The sequence below is a fragment of the Budorcas taxicolor genome, chromosome 8 (genome assembly GCF_023091745.1).
Source record: "Budorcas taxicolor isolate Tak-1 chromosome 8, Takin1.1, whole genome shotgun sequence".
In the NCBI taxonomy this organism is placed as follows: domain Eukaryota; kingdom Metazoa; phylum Chordata; class Mammalia; order Artiodactyla; family Bovidae; genus Budorcas; species Budorcas taxicolor.
In genome coordinates, this window is record NC_068917.1 from 87,655,103 (window position 1) to 87,677,996 (window position 22,894).

Sequence of the window (22,894 nt, forward strand, 5' to 3'; positions counted from 1 at the left end):
CAACCTCCTGGCAACAGGTGGCTGGCCGTGTAAGTGGAACACCACCATCGTATCAACGCAGCTCCAGGGGGCCACAGGATGCTGGCAGCAGGGTCCTGGAGAGCCATCTGACCAGCAACAAACTTCTCAAAAGGAAACATAAAGGGTTGCACGTTAAGCCTCTGAGATGCTGGAGCTGTTTGTTATTGCAGGCTGCGCTAGCTCTGCCTGAGACTCTTGAGTGGCTGGTGTCCTGTGCATTGAACATGGCATAAGTAACAAATTGCCTCAACTCAACTTACAAAGTGGAGCTGAAGTTTACAGTCATTTTTCTGAGCACCTGTTGAGTTCCAGGCTCCATGTTGAGAAACTGACAGAGGCTTCATCAGGGTCGATTTTGCCAAGGGGAAATTTTGCCTCACCTGGGACTCACACTGTCACCTGCTCCCTTTAGCTGTGGGAGAGTCAGTGATGAGACACCCGTGGTGTCGTCTTATACTCCAGGTGAAAGAAGGGAGTTTGGGAGGTTCCCTGGAGCAGCCCATGAGATGAAAATGTCTTCAGCAACACAAGCAAAGGCCTCAGGGCAGGTGACCAGACCTCAGGGTGATCAGATGGTGGGAGGTGGGGCAGCAGCTGGCTCAGAGCCGCGGAGGGTGTCCACACAGTAGGGATGCGGCAGGCCCTGGGAAACCCCTGTAGGTGAGCAAGCAGCCTGCTGCAGGATAGGCTGAGGAAAAGGGGATTTCTTTCCACCCGGGCTCCTATCCCCCTAGGGTCCCGCTCTTTCTAGGGCTCCTTCCCCTTCTGACATCTGCCCCCTACCCCATCCCTCTCTACCCCTTGTGCCCATCAGGTGCATGTTACCACTGTGCAAGTGGAGAGGGAGCTCAGCACCACCAACAGCCCAGTCTGCTTTGCATGGTCCTGCCTAGATGCTCAGAGCCTTAAACCGACCCAGGGCCAGTCCCCAAACTCAGGAAAGGGTCCCGTGTGGTGCCTTGGGGCAATACTGAGAGTGACCACCAGGGGGCAGGGGAGGGCCAGGAACGACCTGTCCTGCGATAGCAACGTGAGTTCATTTAGTGCTAAGCGTCCTTCAGGCAAGACCCTGGGGCTAATGGCGGAAGGGACTGATGTGGGCAAAGAGAAGTTATCAGCATGCTGTGAGGGTTGGGAGGGAGATGATAATAATCAGTTCACCGTCAGTTCAGTTCAGTTCAGTCGCTCTGTTGTGTCCGACTCTTTGCGACCCCATAAATCGCAGCACGCCAGGCCTCCCTGTCCATCACCAACTCCCGGTCCTGAACTATTTAAGTGCTGGGTGTGCCAGGGCCTGTTTAAGTATCTGGCATGTATTATTAGCACATTCACACCTCACAACTACCCTCTGACGAAGGTCCTACAACTGTCTCTGTCTTGCCAAGGGGGAAGCTGAGGTAGAGACTCTCACAGCTGGTGGAGCTAGGGTGCAAGTCAAGTCCAGGCAGGACAGTTACAGGGCCCTTGAGCTTGTGAGAGACACCCTGCTGCAGACTTCCCAAGATGCAGGAGAAAGAGCTGTGCCAGAGCAGAAAGGAGCTGCCGTTCAAAGGCCCTGAGGTGGGGGCAAGGTGAAGTGCCATCTTTGAGGAAGGCTGGAGTAGAGGCTGAGCACAGGGGAGGGGACAGAAGTCAGGCAGGGCAGCAGTTTTCTTGCCTGACTCTCTGCTCCATCACGGGGGTCTCCCCCTTTTCCAGGATGCACAGAGACCTTTGAATCCCCCCTCCCCAAACCCCACGTTCCTCTCTGGACCCAGCCCACCCTCCCTCTGTGCACAGCCCTGAACAAGGAGCCCTCTTTGCAGATGAAGACCCTGAGGCAGGTCTTCTGTTGGACACATGGCTACTGGGGGTCTCTGCTTCCTTGCCCATGGTTCTGAGAGGCTGCACAGTGTGTGGGGAAAAGAGTGAAGAGTGCTTACCATCCAAGGTTTAAAGAAAAAGATGCTGCTGATATAAAACTTAAGACTGTGTTCCCAGCCCTGTGGAAAAAAACTCCTTAGCAGTAATGATAATGGTTCATAAAATTCATGTCAAAGACATTAGATGCTGGTGCTAAATTCTGTGGGTTTCATGTTGTGATTATGCTGCCAGTGTGGTACACTTTCCTGAGTGCCTACTGTGTGCTGGGCAGAGTGCCATGCGGTTTCCCAAGGCTAACCACTTGCCACTGCCCCCTGCACCTCAGGTTTGGGTCCTGGGGCTGGGAGGCCTTTCTGAGGAGGTGACCTTTGGGCAGAGCCCAGAGATCGTGGGGGAAGAGTGCCGAGGCCAAAGGAACAGTAGAGCAAAGGCCCAGGGACAGGATCAAGCTCTGTGAAGAACTGTGGGGAAGGTGTGAGTGGAGAGCTTGGCAGGGCCAGGGTTCCAGCAAGGCTTCTTCTGCCCCAATCCTTGGTCCAGGCTGTGTTCCCTGCCCCTTCTGACCCAAGGAGCCTGTGGAAGGCCTCACCTCGCCTGGCTGTGGAAACCTGGAGCTGGCTTCAGCTTCTTCATCTTGAGTGACTGATATCTCAAACCCACACAGAAATTCCATGGGTCCAGCTTCTCCCTGTGGGTCACCATTCCCACCTGGCCCTCTGCTGGAGCACGCCCCTTTCTTCCACCCATCTGACCTGACAGCCTGTCGGCTGTGTTCTCTCAGGCAGGTCACTTCCCCTCTCTGGGCCTCTCCTTCCATCGGCCTTCCTGATGAGGAGGAGACAGATGAAGCCGGGAGCTGGAGATGAAGGGGTGGAATGTCCCCCACCTGGTCTCCCCCAGATCTTCTCTGCTATGGCCTGCAGACGCCTGCCCACTCAGAAGGGAAGCTGCAAAAGGACGCAAGACGCAGCCAGGCCGCAGGTGGCCAGGCCTGGCCTGAGAGGTCTGCCAATGGACATGCCATGCACACCCCAACTTGCAGAGGTGTGTGGAGCAGAGGCTGTGCCCTGGGCTGGGTGTGAACCCAAGTGGTTGTGTCCATGCTCAATTAAATGTTGACTCACTTCCAGCTTGCAGTCTCCCTCCCATATTTTGGAGTGGATCCTTACTTCTCACGACCCAGGGTTTTGCGTCCCCAGAGTGCTTTGGATGGAGGGACGCCGGGCGGGGCTGCGGAGCTGAGGAGAGGTGATGGTGGGAGGGGCGCTCTGTGGGCTGTCGGGCAGCCTGACAAATGGGCTCCCTCCTTAGCCGCTAGCCCGCCTTTCCCAGGCCGAGTCCCATCGGCTGCCTCATCCAAACATCCCAGGGGATGCCACCTCGGCAGAAAAATGATGCTGTTCCATTAACATCTGACACGGATTTGCAGGCCCCAAACAGACGAGCATGCATGTAAACACCCGGCCTAGCTGGGCCCTCGCCCGGCTCAAAGCGGGATCCTCGTAATTAATCGTCCGCCCGCCGGCCCACCGGCCTGAACCCACACTCCAGCCAGTGTTATTTCAATCCCTCCTGCCACCCCCGCTCCCAAACTGCATTCACCAAACGGCGGCTGTGCTGGAGCTTGTAGGAAGGAGAATGGAGATGGTCTTGGCTCTGCAGACCTCGACTTCCTCCCTGCAAAATAGAGGTGTCGTCCTGGCCTCCTCGACAGTCAGGGGAATGGGCCGCCTGTGCCTGGCTTAGGTTGGGCCAGAGCATCCGCACACCCACAGGCACGCTGTCTCGGCTGCCTAGCCCGAGTGGATCAGGTGCTAAGCGAGCAGCCTCCACAGGTCAATGGGGTCTCCACGCCCTGGATGTGCGCTCAACATGCCGGGCATTGCCGCTTATCTTTTCTACTCATTTTGACTGATTTAATAAGTGTGTAAAGCCACATGTGTTACAACATGTGATTTTTTTACCCTGAAGAGGGAGGATTTTTGTAGACTGCTGTTCTAGAATGTGGTCTACAATCAGTGTGTATAGGTACACCACAAATACTTCTGCTTTTCAAAGAGAAACACCATATAAATGGGCTACACATTTTGTAGAGTAAGCGTTGGTCTGCCACATTTATCTTTCCTTCCTTGCTCCCTTTTTGGTTCATTTGTCTTAGAGTTTAGGAAAACTGTGTGATTTTGCCTGTGATGGGGCCTCAGGAACTCCTTGCTCTGCACCTGCAGCTGATGGAGATGCCGCCTCTGGGAGCTGCAACATGGGGACAGGTATCTTACCTCTGATGGAGTCATAGGGATAAACCAATGCCAGGCTCACAGATGGGTTCCTGCAATGTGTTCTGAGGTCAGTATCTTCGCTCAAATGTCATTTACTTCATCTTCAAACCTGCGGGAAAACCCAGTCTTATTTTCTTATCCTTTTCTCTTTAGACCACCTAACTGTGACCTCCTGCGATGAACTGTAATGGCCAAGAGTTAAGATCTTGAGTTTATCCTCCATCGACATAGAGGTATTTGTGACCCATATCACATAGAAGTTTATTGGTGGCTTTCTCTCAGTGGCTGTGGATTAAGCTCTAGAAAGTTTATTGGTGTCTGTTCTCTGCTCTTTCCACGGTGTTACCAGGAGAAGCGTTATGGTTAGGAGATATGTGTGTGTGTATGTGTGGTGGGAGAGGTTCCTTGAGAAGGAGACATCTGGGGGTGTGTGGCAAATGTGAATAAGGAAGCTTTCGAGGGAATTTTTTTCTTTTTTCCTCTCTGTTTCATCTGCTCTGACTCAGACCATATAGTTTTCATGATTGCAGCTTTAGGATGTATTTCCAAACTATCAGACCTTCCCTTTGCTTCTTGAATTACTGTGCTACAATCTGTGAAGCAGTTTTGAAGGTGGGGAAAAGGAGCTTGTGCTCCAGTTACAGTCTCCACTCAGGAAGGAGGGGCTCCCTCCCCCTCTGTTCAAACCCTCCCTCCTCCTCTCCCCAGATGCGGACACTCTCTGGGCTTGGCTCTCCAGGCTCCACCCCGCAGTCTTCTGGAGGGCCCTCAGCCGTGCTCACGCAGCTGCTCCAGACTCTCATTTCTCACTGCCTTGGGCTTCAGAGGTCCTTTCTGTCTTTCTGCCAACATGCTTTGGTGGGTTGCTTCTGGCTTCATCAGGTCTCATGGCCCTGCTGGCCCCACCTTAGCCTTCCCCAGAATGCCTTATACCAGCCCTGTGTTGACTCTGTTTCCCTGATTCCCTTTCTCACAGTCCCCAAATTCAGCCTCAAATACTACCTCCTCTGGTCAAACTTCAGCTCAGCCACTAACTGCCAGCAGTATCCCCACATCTCAGGCCTTCTATTCTTTCATGCCTCAACTCCTACAGCCCCATCAGAGGATGCTCTGTGTGGTCAAATGGACCCTCTCCTGACCTGTTTCACTCTGGAAGGTAGTTTATGTCCTTGATGTGGGCCCTGAAGCCATGGGGAGCCCCTGGTCCAGGGCAGGCAAGGGCACCAGTGACTGGTAGATGGTGGGAAAGCAAGGTGGATCAGGGACCCCAGAGAAGGGAGGAAACAGAAAGGTAGGAGGGAAACAAAAGGGGACTTTGAGAAGAGGGATATTCAAGTTGAGGAGGGGGCGGTCTACAAAGAAGAGAGCTCCAGATAGAGAAACTCAAGGAGTGTGTGGAACAGGATTATTAATTCCTGCCCTGCAGGGGTGGATTAGGACAGACAAGCAGCCAGGGCAGCCCTTCTGGGACCTGGGGTTATCACTGCTTCCTCTTGTAAGGCTGCTGGTGATTCATGGCCTGAGGGCTGATGGGCAGGTGGTCAGGGGCATGGTTAGATCAGCAGGGAGGGGTCATGGACATTCCTACTGTGGTGAACTGGGCTGACCTGTGCAGGCAGGACCAGGCTCCTGGGAGCCTGGGTGGCAGAGTGCAAGATCCCCTAGCTGTAGCCTGGGGGCCCACTTCAGACAAATGCTGTCTGGCCTTCAGCCCCACACCCCTGATATCTCTGGTGGGGCATGCACATCTTCCTCAATTCTCTGTCTCACTCTTAAACTTGGCTGAACTCAGAGATCTGGAAGGCCTGGAGAGGAGGTGCTCTAGGGCTTATGTCATAAACCATGTCCAAGAGAAGGAGCCCTACAGCTCTGGGGCAATTTTTCCTGTCCCCATTTTCTGGTAGTCCACTGGGTGACTGAAGCCAAGTGGTGCAAGTGACATGGATGTTCTTGGTGGCTCATTTAAAAGTGGGGGCTGCTCCTAGAAAACATAACCAGGCCTATAGGGGAAACAGATCATGCTCTGCTGGGAAGTCCTGTGGGGCCCAGGTGATGGGAGCATTGTGATTTGAGAAAGGTGGTGTAGGGACATATCACTGTGTTGGAGGCTCTCTCTGGAAGCAAAGGTGGAGAATGAGAGGAGGCAAAGGGATCAAGAAGAGCCTGAGATGGGACCAAGGCCAGAGTCATCAAGAGGACAGGGTGGTTTCAATAGCCACCTGGCCCTCCCAAGACCCTCAAGAAGCTCAGAAAATGCCTGGTTAAGAGAGATAAGATCAACTGAGAAAAAAGACCTTCTACCCTTTGGAACAGTGCTGACCAATAAACTATTTTCAATAAAGAAAATATTCATATAGTACAGTTACACACTTGAAATATGGCTAGTGTGGCTGAGTTTTGAATTCTTACTGTTTATTTACTTTTAATTACTTTTAAGTTTACATTTAAACGGCTATGTGAAACAATGAAATAGAAAATGGAAAAAAAATTAAGAAAATTAATGAACTCCCAACTTGGTTCTTTATAAAGATCAATAACATTGATAAATCTATAGCTGGACAGATAAGAAAATGGAGAAGATACACATTTCCAGTATAAGAGTGAAAGGGTGGTCATTACTGCTGATCTTTCAGTTTAAAAAAAAAAACAACAAAAGCATATTATGATCAACTTTATATAAATTTTTGACAACTGCTATAACATGGACAAATTCCTTGAAAGGCACAAACAACAAAAACTGATGTAAGAAGAGAATAGTCTTCTCTGTGTAAAATTTTTTGAATTAATAATTTAAAAGCCCCCATTCAAAAAAAAAAAAAAATTCCAGGCCCAGATTGCTTTACCAGTGAATTCTAATGTCTAGAAATTTATCCATATGTATATGGTCTATTGATTTCCAACAAAATTACCAAGGCTTTGATATGAATTCAAATTCACTATGAAAAGAAAATTCACTATGAAAAGAAAACTCTTTTCAACAAATGTTACTGGACAAACTAAATGTCTACCAGGAAAAAAAGGGCTTTTATCCTTACCTCGTTCACACTGAAAAGGTCAAAAGGATTCGATTCAGTTCAGTTCAGTCGCTCAGTCATGTCTGACTCTTTGTGACCCCGTGAATCACAGCATGCCAGGCCTCCCTGTCCATCACCAACTCCTGGAGTTCACTCAAACTCATGTCCATCGAGTCAGTGATGCCATCCAGCCATCTCATACTCTGTCGTCCCCTTTTTCCTCCTGCCCCCAATCCCTCCCAGCATCAGAGTCTTTTCCAATGAGTCAACTCTTTGCATGAGGTGGCCAAAGTACTGGAGTTTCAGCTTTAGCATCATTCCTTCCAAAGAACACCCAGGGCTGATCTCCTTCAGAATGGACTGGTTGGATCTCCTTGCAGTCCAAGGGACTCTCAAGAGTCTTCTCCAACACCACAGTTCAAAACCATCAATTCTTCAGCACTCAACTTTCTTCACAGTCCAACTCTTGCATCCATACATGACCACAGGAAAAACCATAGCCTTGACTAGACGGACCTTTGTTGGAAAAGTAATGTCTCTGCTTTTCAATATGCTATCTAGGTTGGTCATAACTTTTCTTCCAAGGAGTAAGTGTCTTTTAATTTCATGGCTGCAGTCACCATCTGCAGTGATTTTGGAGCCCAAAAGAATAAAGTCTGACACTGTTTCCACTGTTTCCTCAACTATTTCCCATGAAGTGATGGGACTGGATGCCATGATCTTCGTTTTCTGAATGTTGAGCTTTAAGTCAATTTTTTTGCTCTCCTCTTTCACTTTCATCAAGAGGCTTTTTAGTTCCTCTTCACTTTCTGCCATAAGGGTGGTGTCATCTGCATATCTGAGGTTACTGATATTTCTCCCAGCAATCTTGATTCCAGCTTGTGTTTCCTCCAGTCCAGCATTTCTCATGATGTACTCTGCATAGAAGTTAAATAAGCAGGGTGACGATATACACCCTTGACGCACTCCTTTTCTTATTTGGAACCAGTCTGTTGTTCCATGTCCAGTTCTAACTGTTGCTCCCTGACCTGCGTACAGGTTTCTCAAGAGGCAGGTCAGGTGGTCTGGTATTCCCATCTCTCTCAGAATTTTCCACAGTTTATTGTGATCCACACAGTCAAAGGCTTTGGCATAGTCAATAAAGCAGAAGTAGATGTTTTTCTAGAACTCTCTTGCTTTTTTGATGATCCAGCGGATGTTGGCAATTTGATCTCTGGTTCCTCTACTTTTTCTAAATCCAGCTTGAACATCTGGAAGTTAATGGTTCACGTATTGCTGAAGCCTGGCTTGGAGAATTTTGAGCATTACTTTACTAGCATGTGAGATGAGTGCAATTGTGCAGTAGTTTGAGCATTCTTTGGCATTGCTTTTCTTTGGGATTGGAATGAAAACTGACCTCTTCCAGTCCTGTGGCCACTGCTGAGTTTTCCAAAGTTGCTGGCATATTGACTGCAGCACTTTCACAGCATCATCTTTCAGGATTTGAAATAGCTCAACTGGAATTCCATCACTTCCCCTAGATTTGTTCGTAGTGATGCTTTCTAAGGCCCACTTGACTTCACATCCCAGGATGTCTGGCTCTAGATGAGTGATCACACCATCGTGATTATCTGGGTTGTGAAGATCCTTTTTGTACAGTTCTTCTGTACCTTAAAAAGATAAAACTATACATCATTAAGAAAACATAGGAGAAAACCTTCATGACTTTGAGTAGGTAAATATTTTTTTAGAATGGACAAAAAATAAATTAAAAATTGGCAAATTGAAGTATATAAAAATAAAAATGTTTTGCTTTCTGTACGTTTCCATTAAAAAAATAAAAACCAAGCCACATGAAGGATATCAACATCCAGATTCAAGAAGTTGAGTGTTTCCAAACAAGATGAATCCAAAGAAATCCACACGAACCAGACACGTCAGAGTTAAACTTGTTAAAAGCAATGACAAAGAAAAAATTTTATTTATTAAAAAATATTTATTTGGGGGCCACACTGCATGGCTTGTGGGATCCTAGTTCCCTGACTAGGGATTGAACTCAGGCCTCAGCAGTGAAAGCACAGAGTCTTAACCATTCGACCACTAGGGAATTCCCTAAAGAAAAAATAATTTTAAAATTCAGAAAAACACAATAAAGAAAGTCTAGGGACTTCCCTGGTGGTTCATTGGTTAAGAATTTGCCTTGCAATGCTGGGGATGCTGGTTTGATCCCTGGTCAGGGAACTAAGATCCCACATGTCACAGAGCAACTAAGCCTGTAAGCCATAACTCGAGAGCCCTCTGGCAGGACTACTGAAGTCGACGTGCTCTGGAGCCCACATGCTGCAGCTTCTGAGCCTATGCGCCACAACTAGAGAGGCCATATACCACAGGGAGGTATCCAGGTGCCACAGCTAAGACTTGGTGCAGCCAAATAAATAAATATTTTCTAAAAGTTTAGATGGAAGAAAGGCTTCTGCACATCACTCAGACTGGTAAAATAGCTATACCACTAGGCTGTGATAAGTAGTATCTGGTGTGGTAATACCTTGAGCAACCGCTAATGAAACTATACAGATCAGTGTATTTAAAGCTATTTAAAACTATTGTAAATAAGTCTGGTTAGCCTTATTACTTAAAAAAGTAATCTCAGAAATGTTCAAATAACCTATAGGAAGCCAATAAAAAATAACAGAGGGACAGACACAAAAGGAACAAACAGAAAATAACAATAAAATGACAGATTTAAGCACAAACATGTCAATGATTGCTTTAAATGTAAATGATACAACTACATCAATTAAGAGACAGATATTGATAAAGTGATAAAAAATGTTCCAATTATAGGCTCTCATCAAGAAATTCACTTCATATATGTTTCTGGTAAAAGGCTGACCATAAACATTAGAAGGTAGGGATGAGAATATTCTATGAAATTAAGAAACAATTTACCTAAACAAAATACCTCCTTGAATACAAGACCACCTCACTTCTGGTAGATGAAACATCTGGAAGCAGGGCCAAAGTTTTGTTCAGAAAACCTTTGTGAGTTTATCACATTAAATATACAAATGACTGATATGCATTTGTTTGCACTGGATGACAAGACAGCAGATACCATAAAATATTGATCAGAGCCATAAAAAGAAAAAGAGAGGAAAAAAGAAGTCTCTTTGAGACATTAAATTTAAATAATGTGTTTTTTCAGGTTAATGGGAACTATATACATATTGACTTCCTATAGGGTCATCTATAAGCCAATAACATATTCAGTATAATCTGTCCACCGTAATGATTTGGGTTTCAAAGAAGTTGATCTCTTTTTTTAATTTTTCCAACAGCAAACAGAATAAAACTTATCTCATGAATTTAAAAAAAAAATCACTTAAAACATAATGGCATAGATAGGTTGAAAGTGAAAGAATGGAAAAAGACATATACATTCCAAGCACCAATTTTAAAAAGGATGAGTGGCTATGCTAATATCACATAGAGTAGAATTTACAGCAAAGAAAATTCCTAGGAACAAAGAGGAACATCACATAATAATAGAAGCACCAATCCACTGAGAAGATGCAGCAATCCTAAATATTATGCATGAAACAGCAATTCTTTCATGTGAATTGGTAGAGCTGAAAGGAGAAATAGACAAAGCCATAATTATGCTTGAGAATTCAACATCTCACTCTCAGCAAGTGAGAGAACACCCAACATATCACCAAGCAACAATAGAATACACATTCCTTTCAGACAGCCGTGGGATGTTTACCAAGATAGGCTATAATCTAGGCCATAAAACAAACCTCAACTTGTTTAAAAGAACTGAAATCATACAGAGAAATCAATAAGGTAAAGACAAAAAGAACATCTCCAAACACTTGGAAAGTAACCATCAACATATTTCTAAATAACCCATGGAGCAAAAAGGGAATTTCAAAGAAAATATAATAATGAATAGAACTGGGCTCTGCCATCCCTGGGATTCTCCAGGCAAGAACACTGGAATGGGTTGCCATTTCCTTCTCCAATGCATGCAAGTAGAAAGTGAAGTCGCTCAGTCATGTCTGACTCTTCACAACCCCATGGACTGCAACCTGCCAGGCTCCTCCGTCCATGGGATTTTCCAGGCAAGAGTATTGGAGTGGGGTGCCATCGCCTTCTCCAAAAATAAAAACAGGCCATATCAAAAATTGTGGGATACAGCAAAAGGCATGCTAAGAGGAAAATTCATAGCCCTTGTTCTTGTTCAGTCTCTCAGTTGTGTCTGACTCTTTGCAACTTCATGGACTGCCCGGATAATCACGATGGTGTGATCACTCATCTAGAGCCAGACATCCTGGAATGTGAAGCCAAGTGGGCCTTAGAAAACATCACTATGAACAAAGCTAGTGGAGGTGATGGAATTCCAGTTGAGCTATTTCAAATCCTGAAAGATGATGCTGTGAAAGTGCTGCACTCAATATGCCAGCAAATTTGGAAAACTGAGCAGTGGCCACAGGACTGGAAAAGGTCAGTTTTCATTCCAATCCCAAAGAAAGGCAATGCCAAAGAATGCTCAAACTACTACACAATTGCACTCATCTCACATGCTAGTAAAGTAATGCTCAAAATTCTCCAAGCCAGGCTTCAACAATATGTGAACTATGAACTTCCAGATGTTCCAACTGGTTTTACAAAAGGCAGAGGAACCAGAGATCAAATTGCCAACATCCGCTGGATCATCGAAAAGGCAAGAGAGTTCCAGAAAAGCATCTATTTCTGTTTTATTGACTATGCCAAAGCCTTTGACTGTGTGGATCACAATAAACTGTGGAAAATTCTGAGAGAGATGGGAATACCAGACCACCTGACCTGCCTCTTGAGAAACCTGTATGCAGGTCAGGAAGCAACAGTTAGAACTGGACATGGAACAACAGACTGGTTCCAAATAGGAAAAGGGGTGCGTCAAGGCTGTATCTTGTCACCCTGCTTATTTAACTTCTATGCAGAGTACATCATGAGAAATGCTGGACTGGAGGAAACACAAGCTGGAATCAAGATTGCTGGGAGAGATATCAATAACCTCAGATATGCAGATGACACCACCCTTATGGCAGAAAGTGAAGAGGAACTAAAAAGCCTCTTGATGAAAGTGAAAGAGGAGAGCAAAAAAATTGACTTAAAGCTCAACATTCAGAAAACAAAGATCATGGCATCTGGTCCCATCACTTCATGGGAAATAGATGGGGAAACAGTGGAAACAGTGTCAGACTTTATTCTTTTGGGCTCCAAAATCACTGCAGATGGTGACTGCAGCCATGAAATTAAAAGACGCTTACTCCTTGGAAGAAAAGTTATGACCAACCTAGATAGCATATTGAAAAGCAGAAACATTACTTTGCCGACTAAGGTCCGTCTAGTCAAGGCTATGGTTTTTCCAGTGGTCATGTATGGATGTGAGAGTTGGACTGTGAAGAAAGTTGAGGGCCGAAGAATTGATGCTTTTGAACTGTGGTGTTGGAGAAGACTCTTGAGAGTCCCTTGGACTGCAAGGAGATCCAACCAGTCCATTCTGAAGGAGATCAGCCCTGCGATTTCTTTAGAAGCAATGATGCTAAAGCTGAAACTCCAGTACTTTGGCCACCTCATGCAAAGAGTTGACTCATTGGAAAAGGGGACGACAGAGGATGAGATGGCTGGATGGCATCACCGACTCGATGGACATGAGTTTGAGTGAACTCTGGGAGTTGGTGATGGACAGGGAGGCCTGGCGTGCTGCAGCTCATGGGGTCGCAAAGAGTCAGACACTACTGGGCAACTGAACTGAACTGAACTGGACTGCAGCACTCCAGGCTTCTCTGTTCTTCACCATCTCCCTGAGCTTGCTCAAATACTTGTCCATTGAGTTGGTGATGCCATCTAATCATCTCCTCTGTCGCTCCCTTCTCCTCCTGCCCTCAGTCTTTCCCACCACAGGGGACTTTTCCAGTTGGTAAGCCCTTCGCATCAGGTGGCCAAAGTTTTAGAGCTTCTGACTCAACATCAGTCCTTCCAATGAATATTCAGGACTGATTTCCTTTAGGATTGACTGGTTTTACCTCCTCACAGTTCAAGGGACTCTCAAGAGTCTTCTTCAACACTACAGTTCAAAAGCATCAATTCTTCGGTACTCAGCCTTCTTTACGGTCCAACTCTCACATCCATACATGACTACTGGAGAAAGCATAGCTTTGACTGTATGGCCCTTTGTCAGCAAAGTGATCTTTTTGCTTTTTAATATATTGTCTAGGCTTGTTATAACTTTTCTTCCAAGGAGCAAGCATCTTTTATTTTCATGGCTGCAGTGACCATCTGCAGTGATTTTGGAGCCCAAGAAAATAAATCTATCACTGTTTCTGATTTTGCCCCATTTATTTGCCATGAAATGGTGGGATTGGATGCCATGATCTTAGTTTAATCCTAAATGCTTATGTTAGGAATGAGGAAAGTTCTCAAAACAATAATACATGCTCATACCTCAAGAAGTTAGGGATAAAAAGAGCAAAATATACCCAATGCAATTTAAAGGAAGGACTAATAAAGATAAGAGCATAAATTTATGACATTGAAAAGAAATAAAACAATACAGAAAATTAATGAAAAATATAAATTAAATTGATAATCTTTTAGCAAGACTAAGATAATTAAAAGACCCAAATCATCAATACCAAGAATGAAACAGGAGATATTACAAGAGATCCTTCAGACATTTAAAACATAGTAAGGGAATACTACAATAAACTCTATGAGAATAAATTTGACAGCTTAGAAAAAACCAATTGACTAATTCCTCAAACATTACAACAACCAAAATTCAATCAAGGGGAATGAGACAAACTGAATCGTAATGTAACTGTTAAATGAATCAGATTTAAAACTCCTAAAAAAGAAATCTGCAGGCCAAAATTACTTCAGTGGAAAGCTCTAGAAAACATTTAGAGAATTATCACCACTTCTGCAAAATCTATCTCAGAAAATACAAAAAGAGGGAACACTTGCCAACTTATTTTATGAGACCAATGTTATTTTGATACCAAAACCAGATAAAGTACAAATAGAGACATAGAAATAGAATAAAAGACTAATATGTTTTGGGAACCTAGGAGCAAAAGTCTTCAGCAAAATAGAAGCAAATCAAATCCAGGAGTATAAAGCAAAACCTTTTATACATAGTAGAATTTATTTCGGAATTCAAGGTTGGTTTAATATTTTTAAATCAACCAATACCATCAGCATCAACTGGTCAAAGGTAAAAAATATGATTATATCCATGGATGCAGGAAAAGAATGTGACAAATCCAATAGCCAATTATTATTTTCAACAAACAAAGTAGAGAGGTGAATTCATTTGACTTGCTACAGAAAATCTACCAAAATACCTACAGCTAATATCATACTATGCTGCTGCTGCTGCTGCTAAGTCGCTTCAGTTGTGTCCGACTCTATGCGACCCCATAGACAGCAGCCCACCAGGCTCCCCCGTCCCTGGGATTCTCTAGGCAAGAACACTGGAGTGGGTTGCCATTTCCTTCTCCAATGCATGAAAGTGAAAAGTGAAAGTGAAGTCGCCCAGTCGTGTCCAACTCTTAGCGACCCCATGGGCTTCAGCCTACCATGTCTGACTCTTTGCAACCCCATGGACTGTAGCCTACCATGCTTCTCCGTCCATGGAACTTTCCAGGCAAGAGTACTGGAGTGGGGTGCCATTGCCTTCTCCATATCATACTATACTTAATGTTAAAGAACTAAATACTTTGTTTTAAAAATTTTTTATTGGGGTACAGTTGATTTTGGCTTCCCAGTTTGTGTTAGTGGTAAAGAACACGTCTGCCAATGCAGGAGACGTAAGAGACACAGGTCTGACCCCTGGGTCAAGAATATCCTCTGGGGAATGCATGGCAACCCACTCTAGTATTCTTGCCTAGAGAATCCCATGGACGGAGGAGCCTAATGGGCTATAGTCTATAGGGTCGCAAAGAGTCAGATGCGACTGAAGCGACTAAGCACACACAGAATAGCTGATTTACGATTTTCTGTTAGTTTCAGGTGTACAATAAAATGAATCTGTTGTCAAATACATATAGCCACTCTTTTTTGGATTGTTTTCCCATATAAGGGCTAAATGCTCTCTTTGTGAATTTGGGAACAAGGGAGAGATGCTTGTTCTCACCACTGTTATTTCACATAGTGCTAGAAGTTCTAGCCACTGTGATAAGAAAAGGAAAAAAGGCACACAAATTATAAAGGAAGAAATTTAACTGTTCCTATTTGCAGATAACATTAAGGTATATGTATAAAATCCAAAGGAATCTACAAAATATGAGAACAAGCTCTTAGAGGTAATAAGCAAGGTTAAAAGATAAATGATCAAAAAACAAAAGTTTATTTCTATACACTAACAATGAACATTTGAAAATTGACATTAAAGCCATAATGCTATTTATACTCACTCCAAAGAAAATCAAACCCTTAGGTGCAAGTGTAACAAAACATGTACAGGATCTGAAAAGCTGACAATTATAAAATGTTGATGAAAGAAGTCAAAGGAGACCTAAACAAATGCAGACCCAAACCATGTTCATGAACTGCATGACTTAACATGGTAAACAAGTCAGTTCTCCCCGTATTTGGAGATTTGTGACCTTATTTGGTAATATAGTCTTTTTTTTTAAAAATTTAAAAGATCTAATTGGCTTTATTGAACAACTCATGAATCAGGCAGCATCTTGTCTAACACGTCAAGAGGAACTGGAGACTACTTCATAGCCATGGTCTGCAAGACCCAAACCAATCAAAATCAGATAAGTCAAAGAAAGACCCCATTGAAAGAGTCACCTTTTTACGCCAAGTGGCTTGCTCAGTGATCTCATGTAATCGAGTCTCAGTGGAGACAGTTTTTACTGAAGTAATCAAGTCAAAATGAGGTGACTAAGGTGGGCTGTAATTCAAAGAAGTGAACCTCAGTCTAAATGTAGCACCTTGTACAAATATGAATTCAAAACAGATTATAGATTTAAATGTGAAGCTAAATAAATTTTAGGAAAAAACAGGACAAAATGTTTGGGACCTAGACTAGGCAAAGAGTACTTAGGCCTGACATCAAAAGAATGATCCATAAAAGGAAAATAAATCAAAAGTGAAAAAATTTGCCCCTCTGTGAAAGATCCTTATTGAGAGGATGAAAAGATAAATTGCAGACAGGGAGAAAAATTTTGTAAGCCACATACACGACAAAATACTAATGCCTGCAATACATACAGACCTCTCAAAATCTAACACTAAGAGACAAATAATTCCATTAGGAAATGGGCAAAACACATAAACAGGCATTTCACCAGAGATGATTCACAGATGGCAAATAAGGCTGTGAAAAGATACTCAAAGGCAGTAATCACTAGGGAACTGTGATATTATTACATGCCTATCAGAACAGCTAAAACAAAAAAGTGTGACAACACCAAATCCTGTGGGATGCAGAGAAACTGGATCCCTCCTATAATTCTGGTTGAAATGTATGATGGTGCAGCCCCTTTGTAAAACGCTTGGGCAGTTCCTTTTAAACTTATTAACGGAGTTACTAGAAGACCCAGCAATTGTACTCTTGGGCATTTATCCCAGAAAATGAAAATGCATTTTCACACAGAAATTTGGACAGGAATGTTTATTTGTAATAGCTGAAGTTTGGAGAGGATCCAGTGACCCTCAGTGAGTGAGTATGGAAACACTGGTACATCCATAGCATGAAACACACTGCTCGGCAAGAAAAAGGAATGAATATTGACACACACAGAAATATGGATGAATCTCCAGGGAACAAGGCTGAGTGAAGAAAAGCCAATTTCAAAAGGACACATACTGCGGATTCCTTTTATATAACATTTATTAAATAACATAATTATGGAGATGGAGATCTGATTATTGGTTGCCATGAGATAGGGATGGGATGGGAGTGGCTTTAAAAGGTAGCATGAGGTAGTCCTGTGGAGTATCTTGATTTGGGTAACAGTTACGATAAGCTACATGTGATAAAATTGCATAGAGCTACACACGCACACACACACACACACACACACACACGAGTGTATCTATAACTGGAGGTATCTGAATAAGCTCCATGGATCAGATTAATGTGAATCTCCTCGTTTCAATTACACACTATCGTCACGCGATATCTTAGGTTTGGGTGGAGGTGAGGTGAAGAATGTATAGGACTCCTCATACAATTTTTTGCAACATGCTTTGAATCTACTGTTATTTCAAAATAAAAAGGTATAAAAGAAAGGCAAGCTAAAATTCAGAAGGGAAAAAAATCTAAATAGAATATGAGTAACCAAAACAAAGAACTCTAACACATCAGTAGTAAGACAAACATCAAAAATAGGCAGAAGAGTTGAAAGATCCTTTTCAAAAGAAGATATTCGGATGGCCAGTAAGCGCTTGGAGCGGTCTAGAGTACTGAAGTGGCTTCCCTGGTGGCTCAGAGGTTAAAGCGTCTGCCTCCAATGCGGGAGACCCGGGTTTGGTCCCTGGGTCAGGAAGATCCCCTGGAGAAGGAAATGTAACCCACTCCAGTATTCTTGCCTGGAAAGTTCCATGGACGGAGAAGCATGGTAGGCTACAGTCCATGGGGTTGCAAAGAGTCAGACACGACTGAGCGACTTCACTTCACTTCTCCAGGGGATCTTCCCAACGTAGGAGAACTCGCATCTCCTGCCCACATTTCCTGCATTGCAGGCAGATTCTTTACCACTGAGCCACTGGGGAAGCCCATATTATTCATCAGAGAAATGCAAACTACAACTGTAATGAGCTGTCACTCACGAGGTATCCATTAGAATGCAGATATTACTTTGACTGACAATACCATGTGTTGAAGAAAATGTGGAGCATGTTGGAACTCGTATACACTGCAGGTAGCATAGCAAATGGGTCACCCTGGGTGAAACACCTTGGGAGTTTCTTGTTAAGTTGAACACATAGTTACCCTAAGACCCAATACCTCAGTAAGGTTGACTTGGTAACATATTACATAATCCTGCTCCTTTAACAACCCCCATTGGCCCAGCTTGGCTGAATGGCTCACCATGTACTTCTGGAATGGAATCTTCCATGTGAAAGCATTTTTCTTCTTGTCTCCTTTAGGTGACTACGTACAAACCACTGACCCTCCTTGGTCCTGGATGGCCTCCTCTCAGGGCACACTCCTCTCACAGGGCCTTCCTTCACTCCTGGTCTGTCGTCTCCTACTTTATCCTTCTAGTGTCTGGTTCATGGAGTCCTTCCTTCCAGAAGCTTCCCCTGATTCCCCAGGCTGAGTCAGGTCTTCTGTGGGTCCCCCAGTGTCCACGCGATGTCACAGCACTGAGCTACTGCTCTGTCCCCCCCTCTCCTGGGATTCCCTCTGGGCTAGGACCTCTGTCCCTGGCTGGCACAGGGTCTTCACATGCTTACTGCTGGGCACACGGATCCTGCCTCCTGCTCCAGGCTTCTACTCCACGTGGGAGACAGAAACCTGCCTCCAGTCTCCTGAGCACCCATACCTGTGTTTGGAAATGCAAGCCCGACAGGTGGGTTGGGCTGGTACTCAAGTTCAGGGCTGATTCGTTAAAAGGTTTTATGAAAGCATGCTAAATAGACCGTGCAATTGTGAGAGTAAGTCCTTCTCTGGTGGAAATTACTCAGCCATTTGGTTTTTATTTTTGCAAACGCAGTTCGGCCCTTTTGAACACTCACTTGATATGCCTTTGCTGCCAAAGCAACAGGAAGATATGCTTTGAATTCTCTGTAAAACCCCCATGTAAACACCAGGCTTACGGGTAATTGCAACAGAGCACCGGCTCCACTCCGGGAGCTTTCACATAGCCTGCCTTCCCCGACTACTGCGGGTAAACACACATTACCCTTGGGAGCCCCTGCCTGCCCCCAAAGCACCCACCTCCAAAAGCTTCAAGGGTCGAAAATGAGACAGTTGGGTCCCCACCCTACTCTGAGAGGCAAGGCTTCTAGAAGGGTTCTCTCTGTGGGGAAAGGAGGCTTCCAGCTTCCTGGGGCTTCTGGCTTTGGGAAGCACTGTCTCCCCACATCTGCTGGTTAGTTTTGTTCACCCCTCAACTCCAAGTCTAGTCCTGGGGATCCTTTCCTGCCTTGGCTCAGGTCTGAACAGCTCTTGCCCAGCTTCTGGATGGTGTCCAGCCTCCAGGCCCACTCCTGCAGGTCTGTCTTGCAGCTTTCCCCCGCTGGGCCTCCCCCTCCGACCTCAGCTTGGAGGACACTCCAGCCTGGTGCTCCCACGATGTGCCCCCAGCCTGCTTGGCTCTCCTTGCCCAGCTCCTGGGGAGGCTGTTGCCTGGAACTGGCCATTTGCAATTCTATTCAGTGCTCACCTCTGCTACACCTCAGCACAGCCCTTCCAGTGCTCCCAGTTACATGACTTTCTCTTGCTTCACAGCTTTCCTGAACTTTCCCAGGGTCCTGTGTGTGGTCTCCCTGCATATCCAGGCCCTGGTTTGGGGCCCATGCCTGCCTAGGAAGCCTTATCCAGGGTTCAATTCAGTTCAGTTCAGTCGCTCTGTTGTGTCTGACTCTTTGCGACCCCATGGATTCAGCACGCCAGGCTTCCCTGTCCATCACCGACTCCTAGAGCCTGCTCAAACCATGTCCATTGAGTCGGGGATGTCATACAACCATCTCATCTTCTGTCATCCCTTTCTCTTCCTGCTTTCAGTCTTTCCCAGCATCAAGGTCTTTTCCAATGAGTCAGTTCTTCGCATCAGGTGGCCAAAGTACTGGAGCTTCAGCTTCAGCGTCAGGCCTTCCAATGAATATTCAGTATTGATTTCCTTTAGGTGCCAGGGTTCCGTACTGTTAAATGGAAATTTCAGTCAAAGTCCCCGGATACAGTAGATGGGACATTCCAGAGGCAGATTTGGAATTTTTGCAACTCTGACCAGCACGGTCCAGGGAATGGTGTCAGGGTCCTGTGGGACCTACAGAGGCTTGTCTCTTCTGTTGAGAGACCCCTAGCTTAGAGGAGAAGAGAGGGTCACCAGGGGTTGCTGGACATAGCCTTATCTCCAGGCCTGGGATGGCAACCAGCAAGGGGACCACACTCTGTCTCCTGGAACCTAGGCCATACTCTGAGTGGGTCTGATGGTTGCCCCTGCCACATGCTCTATGCAGCATCAGGTTCTAGATTAGAAATAAGAGTAACTGTATGATGGCTCACCCTCTAGGACATGGAAAAGTCTGGTAGGCTGGTGTCCATCCCCGGCAGGCATGGGGGTGCACTAGGCACATGTAAAGGGATGGAGGGGGCAGGTGTGCCTGTGTAGATGGCCTCAGGGAGCTATGTGTTTATACCCCCATAACATTGTGAGGAGCTGGACACCAGAACCCAGAGAAGAGTCCTTCCCTTTTGTATGTATTCACTAGTCATCCCTCCTCATCTACCAGCACCTTCTGCTGGGCATTGTTCTGATCCATTGTGAATACTTGAGGGGCCCGTGCTGCTGGGGAGGCTGATGCAGAAATGCATGCAACCCCAGAGGAACTTGGGTGCTTCAGAGCCCAGCAGAACCCTTGGCCCAGCCCAGGAAGGACCTGAGAGGGAGCCCCTCAGGTCAGGTGGGGGATGGTGTGATGGGTGATACTGTGCTCCAGGTGGGGGACAACACAAAGGCCTAGGTATGATAGTGGTGTAGGTGGGGGCTGCATGTGGCCAGGGGAGGGGCCTCTTCTTCTTATGGCACACAGGCCCATGGAACTTGGAGGTCAGAGGGTTTGAAGGCCCCCTAGTCCAGCCTCCACCCAAGACTAGAAGCTTTGTCCTGCCCCAGGGTGACCTGCCTCTGCTCAGGTGCCAGCAGTCCCACCCCTTCCCAGGCATCTCACTTCATCCTGCCTGAGCTGGGAGGATGTGCCTCCCACAGAACCACTGGGGTCTGAACTGGGCAGATATTGAGGCAGAGATAGTGCAGAGATGGGTCTTTGAGGGGCAGAAAAGGAATTGCTAGTATTTGGGTGTCAGGCCTCTCTGTGGCTTCGGGGGTCACAATGGACTCAGTCACTCAGCCTCATTATGCCTCAGTTTCTTCATCTATAAAAAGATGGGGCTGTTCGTCTTGAACTTGTAGGACTGTGTTGAGTATTAAGCATAGTTATATGAGAAATTCTTACCTCCTCTGAGCATGTGATGGATATGAGTTATTGATACAATTATCGATTCTAGAAATGCCCTCACTCTCGAGCCAGGGCTCCACCTCTCAGGTAAGTGGGACTGAAGGGCTTGAAAAGTCATGGGTACAGCTGGCTGTGGGTACTGGTCCTGGTGACTCTTATCCTGAGATGCAGGGGCTCACTTCCATTCTCAGGGACTTAGAGACTCTGACCTGCTTGGTGGCACTGGGTGACCCTCAGCCCTGATATTACAGTGTTCTGGAATCTCTGCTGCTCAGGGCAGACAAGACCTTAGGGAGCAGACTTGACTCTATTATGAGGAACCCCGGTCACCTTAATCTTGATATAAATGTTGCCAAGAGCAAAACTCAAACCAGCTAGACAGTTGTGCTGGGGAAGAATGGCTCATTTCCTGGCTGTGGGGCTGTGGCAGTCCATGTCCTTCACCTTAGCCTACAGATATCCTATCATCCATTACCACTGAGAATTGTCCTTCATTCCAGTGAAGAGATGGAGGCCCAGAGGGGCTGGCTGCTCCTTAATCAGCCTCAGTCAAGGGTCTGAATGCAGCAGTGAGTCAGAGGAGCCCCTGGGAAATGCCAGCAGAGGGATGAAGGGAGGCAGGGAGGAAAGAGCCCAGCAAAGCCTGTGTCTTCTGGCCAGCACCCTTGTAGGTGTGCGTGTGCAATTCCAACCTCAGTTTCCCCACCCGAGTGAGTTGGGCACATCTACTGCCACTCCTGTCAGCAAAGGGGCACTTGATCCTGGTCCATCTCTCAAGGACACAGAGAATCTGGCTCCCTGTCATATCTCCATGTCTAGCACTTGGCTTGGTCCAGAGATGGAGCCCATACATTCCAAGTGGGGCCTAACTTGGAAGACTCAAATGACTGCAGACCTCCAGAACCATCTGGAAGATTCTTCCTCACAGGCCCAGCACATCCAAGAGAAGACCTCACTTTTTGATGAAATGTCAGAGGATTTGTAGCCATGTTGAACACCACCGTTTAATGTGTTGGATGCTGGTCTGGGAGTTTTGCAGGCTCAGGATGCTGTCTCCAGCCAGACCCTTGAGGAGGTGGGTGGTACAGGTAGATTTAACTCGGTTTCCTTCTAAGCTCTAGATCCTCCCGCCGCCCCACTTCTGTAAACCACTGAACTTCATTCTTGCATGAAAAACTTCTATTCTGACAGCAAATGTTTACTGAGTTCTAGTCGTGGTGACTAAGCTGGATGTGGCTCCTGTTTCCTGGAGTTCATGCACAGGGCTCAGAAAACAAGGAACCAGCAATGACTTGCTGGACTTGGGTCGGGTGAGTGAGGGTGCTGTGAGGAGGTGTCCTGTGGCAAAGAGCCTGGGAAGGCGACTCTGAGAAAGTGACTTTCCAGCTAAGATGGCAGAGCAAAGAAGGCCTGAGATGAGTGCAAACCTGGGCAAGGGCTCTCTGGGCTTTAAGACCAGCTTGTGCGAAGGCCCTAGAAGGCAGCTGAGCTGGGAGTCTCTGAGGGCTGAAAGAAATGAGTCAGGAGGAGACAGAGAGGGTATGAGTG